General features: G+C 45.1%; 3 non-coding genes across 3 annotated transcripts in view; all 3 read right to left on the bottom strand.

Annotated features, from left to right (window-relative positions):
- The window catches only part of LOC147036163 (28S ribosomal RNA), a 3,812-nt gene extending 2,990 nt beyond the window's left edge, over window positions 1-822 (bottom strand). Inside the window, exon 1 of the ribosomal RNA XR_015065314.1 lies at window positions 1-822. This exon is cut by the window's left edge and continues 2,990 nt beyond it. This is a non-coding gene — a ribosomal RNA (28S ribosomal RNA).
- Window positions 823-1,219: 397 nt separating this feature from the next.
- LOC147036162 (5.8S ribosomal RNA) lies at window positions 1,220-1,372 on the bottom strand. Its single transcript, XR_015065315.1, has one exon. It is a non-coding gene; the product is annotated as a 5.8S ribosomal RNA (ribosomal RNA).
- Window positions 1,373-2,090: 718 nt separating this feature from the next.
- Window positions 2,091-4,060, bottom strand: LOC147036161 (18S ribosomal RNA). Its single transcript, XR_015065317.1, has one exon. It is a non-coding gene; the product is annotated as an 18S ribosomal RNA (ribosomal RNA).
- Between the last annotated feature and the right edge of the window lie 940 nt (window positions 4,061-5,000).

Below are 5,000 nucleotides of genomic sequence, written 5' to 3'. Positions count from 1 at the left end.
TAAACTACACATTACCACACTTTGTGTCGATACCATGCAATTCAAACCATTCATCCACACGCACATCTCGACAATCATCCAATGCACCACTATCTCACTTATCTTGAAAGCCGACCGAAGCCGTTTTAACCGGTGAACCCGAGGGAACTCCAGTTTCTGCCATCAAACCAAATTCTAGTCACCCAGAACTCGGAATGTTTATCAAGCAAGCAAGAAGCAGACACTGAGTGAGCCGCTAACCACAATGGAAACACTGAGAAAAGAGCAACTTGCCTCAGACTCGTTCGATGCCAAAAAAGCACACGACAGAGTTTAAGCAAACCCAAAGCAATGCTCACCAAACAAGCATCTCAGTTAAACCACCATGATCGAGAAGTCTGACTCCGTTCGGTTAACCTCCATGTAGTTTCACGTACTATTTACTCTCTATTTAGAGTACTTTTCAACTTTCCCTCACGGTACTTGTTAGCTATCGGACTCACGCAGGTATTTAGCCTTTGATGGAGTTTACCACCAACTTTGGACTGCATTCTCAAGCAATCCGACTCTAAAGCTGAAGCATCTAAGAACTCAGGGCATGGTCTAACCTCTACAGGACTATCACCTGTTTCAGCAGGCATATTCAAGAATGCACTTGAAGTTAGAACCGAATTCTAGGCTTCAGCTTAAACACCACATTGCCTTACACTTAAACAGCGTAGGCTTCGGTGCTGGGCTAATCTCTGTTCACTCGCCGTTACTAAGAGAATCCTGGTTAGTTTCTTTTCCTCCGCTTACTGATATGCTTAAGTTCAGCGGGTATTCACGCTCGAATCGAGGTCAGGGCTAAGTTTATAAGGGTATGCTACACACTAATCTAAACTACATCAGTACAGCGTTACAAAGCGAACTAAGCCACGCACCCTGTGCAGAGCAGACTATTAAGTATGCAACAATACTACCCATACAATTAAGGAAGAACCACTAGAACTACTTCACAATCACTTAAACCGCCAACAGCGTGTATAAGCGAGAGGTCTTTAGCCATGACAGTACGGCCTGCTTAATAATCTGGATGAACTAACCACAAATAAAGATAACATTATTCATGGATCGCTCCTCAAGAACCCCCGCCAACAGCGTGAAAGTCCCTGAGTCCAAATGTTCAGCAACAAGAAATCTCGTAGCCATGGTATACTTCCCAATCCGCAACTAATTAAGCGTTGCGATAGGTAAAAGCCGACACTCGATCGAACGTGGCTAAGAGCAAGCCCTTAGCCGCTATTTGCGTTCGAGAGACCGATGATCGGAGCAGTTTGCGTTTCACATTGGTTAACACAGTTTGCTGCACTCTTCATCGATACGTGAGCCGAGTGATCCACCACATGGAGTTGTAATAAAGAAGGCTTCTTCCCTTTTTACGGGGCGCCAACCCCTACATCCGCATACATCCGAAGAAGGCGGCGCAGAGAGAGTGGTTCTCAATGGAACCACAGACAGTAGAATGAATAGGGGGGTGTTTTAGTAACAGCGGTACCACAATGTGTGTGGCCGTAGCCAACCGATACTCAGACCAAACGAGATAGCCGTTACTATTTTATCTCGAAAAGAGTACCAGTCCACACCATTGGGTATAAAGAGGTCAACTATCATAACGATAGTAGAGAGCAAGCTCTCAGATTTTTTTAGGGCAGATGTACGCGACTAGATATGGAGAAAGCAAAATTGATACGAGTAGTAGGAATCTCGTTCGAACCCTCTTGAGTTTTGCGACACTCTCTAACACGGTTATACCGACATTACTCACACAAATCACCAGACATATGAGTCACTAATTTTCTTGATTAGTGGAGTTTTAACGAGTCCTTTACACTGCATGGCCACCTTCCTTGACCACCGTGTTTATTAGGATCACAGTTCGGGTGCCAAACCGAATCATGTGAAACTCTGTCACCTCTGCTCCTGCCCCAATTTTTGACTCAACTCATAGTCTCTCTCGTAGGAATCTCGTTCGTTCTTTATTTATTCATTTATTTGATATACTTTCATATACCGTTAGAATCTCGTTCGCATTTGCTCTCCACCATACTAACACATGTCAGAACTATTTATAATGATCCTTCCGCAGGTTCACCTACGGAAACCTTGTTACGACTTGTACTTCCTCTAAATGATCAAGTTCGGCCAGCTTCTCAGCCGCAATCAGATTACTCCGAAATGCAGCCGATCCATTGACCTTGCTAAACCATTCAATCGGTAGTAGCGACGGGCGGTGTGTACAAAGGGCAGGGACGTATTCAGCTCAATCTGATGAATTGAGCTTACTAGGAATTCCTGGTTCACGGGGGATAGTTACAAACCCCGATCCCAGGCACGACAGTAATTGAAAAGTTTGCCCCCAGCTTTCGCCTGAGGAATACCAAACTCTCTACCACTGTCAGTGTAGCACGCGTGCGGCCCCGAACATCTAAGGGCATCACAGACCTGTTATTGCTCTCTCTCTTGTGACTTGGATATTCACCAATCTCTCTAAGAAGTTCCACATGCTCGTATAGCACTTCGAGACCAGCCGAAGCCAATCAACGAAGACGCCACACAAAATTACACGTGGCCTATTTAGCAGATTAGAATCTCGTTCGTTATCGGAATTAACCAGACAATTCATACCACGAACTAAGAACGGCCATGCACCACTAACCACCAAATCAAGAAAGAGCTATCAATCTGTCTATCCTCATAGTGTCCGGTCCGGGTGAGTTTTCCCGTGTTGAGTCAAATTAAGCCGCAAGCTCCACTCCTGGTGGTGCCCTTCCGTCAATTCCTTTAAGTTTCAGCTTTGCAACCATACTTTCCCCGGAACCCATAGACTTACAGGTTTCCCGGAGATTGCCCGTGGGCTCACAAAAGGAGGCCCCACGGATCATCAGATGGCACCGTTTATGGTCAGAACTAGGACGGTATCTGATCGTCTTCGAACCTCTGACTTTCGCTCCTGGTAAATGAAAACATCCTTGGCAGATGCTTTCGCTTTAGGTCGTCTGGCAACGGTCCATGAATTTCACCTCTAGCGCTGCCATACGAATGCCCCCGTCTGTCTCTTTTTATCATTACTTCGGGTCTATTAAACCAACAAAATAGGACCGAAGTCCTATTCTATTATTCCATGCAAGACTTTTCAGGCACAAGGCCTGCTTTGAGCACTCAAATTTGTTCAAAGTAAACGTGCTGTCCACACTGAACACCCGGTTAAAGGCATTACAGTGTATAGTATCGAAGGTAGAACCCCGTGAGGAAGCTCACACACAACGACACTATCTACACAAAGCCGAAGCCTTATGCAGACACAGCTGGAAGATTCGGTTCAGATATACCACCGACTAAGGCTTCGAGTTACCTCTCTACCCAAGCCAAGCAGTTTCCAAACACAAACCCAGATCCAACTACGAGCTTTTTAACTGCAGCAATTTTAATATATGCTATTGGAGCTGGAGTTACCGCGGCTGCTGGCACCAGACTTGCCCTCCAATAGATCCTTGTTGTAGGATTTATAATGCACTCATTTCGATTACAGTACCTCAAAAGAGTTCTGTATCGATATTTGTCTTTACTACCTCCTCTCGCCGAGAGTGGGTAAGTTGCGCGCCTGCTGCCTTCCTTGGATGTGGTAGCCGTTTCTCAGGCTCCCTCTCCGGAATCGAACCCTGATTCCCCGTTACCCGTCATAACCATGGTAGGCATATCACCTACCATCGTAAGTTGATAGGGCAGACACTTCATGGATCCGTCGCCGACAACAAGGCCGACTGCGATCATACAAAGTTATCCAGAGTCACCACAAACACCAGGCAAGCCCGGTTGGTTTATGATCTAATAAGTGCGGCCATCATCTTACGAATCAAGCACACGGGGCACGTATTAGCTCTAGAATTACTACAGTTATCCGTGTAGTAGGTACGATCCAACGAACCATGGCTGATTTAATGAGCCGTTTGCGGTTTAACCATAACAGAGGCGTGAACTAAGACATGCATGGCTTAATCTTCGAGACAAGCATATAACTACTGGCAGGATCAACCAGATATGTATAACTACCAAATTAAGCGGTAGCTATTAATTTTTCTCTCACCACACCTTTCAATAGTCACGTGAGAGTCAAGGCACCCTGGCTTCCAATACCACTGGTCGGCCTTCCTGTATCCAGAGACAAGCTCTGTGGGGTTTTATTCACGGCCCAGACCCGAAGGTCCCGGCACACTGGCATCTCTTTGTTATCATTAATATTGGTCAGTCGTATTGCAGGATTGCACTAAGTAATAAAGGAATTACCTGCGCGCACCCGCTCAGACACAGTACAACTTTCATACACATTCTTGATGTCAAGAACCAGTAACCACACGTTAGAAATTTAGTTAGCCGGCCCACTAGAATTAAGGAACTCTAGCAGCTTAACCGGCAGTTACAACACCTCATTTGTGTAACTTAAGCTTAAAAAGCGACAAAAGTTACAAACTCCAGCAAAAAGCCGTATTTTACCATAAGGTGACGATTTTTAGATATGACGTAGTTTGTATTTACTACAAAATATAGTGCTACCGAAAAATCTTCATTATTTAATATTATTAGACTTTTATATTAAATTTTGATATACACTGAGTTCAGGAAGTAATTTGATATGCATAAAAGGTCTTGGTCGGCCCCCTGCCGCCGGTCCGGCGGGTCCGGCCACTGTCGAACCGGCCAGAATTGTAGCACTATATTTTGTAGTAATTACAAACTACGTCATATCTAATTTTCCCCATATATTATGGGTGGGGATTGATTACGCGTGAACGTGATCGCCTCTTGGTCGAGAAAAAGTCCGCAACTTTGAGAATTTTGCGCAAAATTGACAGGTTTTGCGCACAGACTCATTTAACCTTCTTTTGCCCTCAGCGTGCTTCTAAGCATGCTCAAAGTGCCAAAATTTCGCGCCCCAAAATGCTGCAGCTCCGACGCTTCGCGTCTGCTGCATCATTTATGGG

Source organism: Syngnathus leptorhynchus, unplaced genomic scaffold, assembly GCF_054491065.1.
Source record: "Syngnathus leptorhynchus isolate UIUO unplaced genomic scaffold, UIUO_Slep HiC_scaffold_795, whole genome shotgun sequence".
NCBI lineage: Eukaryota > Metazoa > Chordata > Actinopteri > Syngnathiformes > Syngnathidae > Syngnathus > Syngnathus leptorhynchus.
The sequence above is the reverse complement of the archived record's forward strand: the minus strand, read 5'-3'. Positions and strand labels throughout refer to the sequence as shown.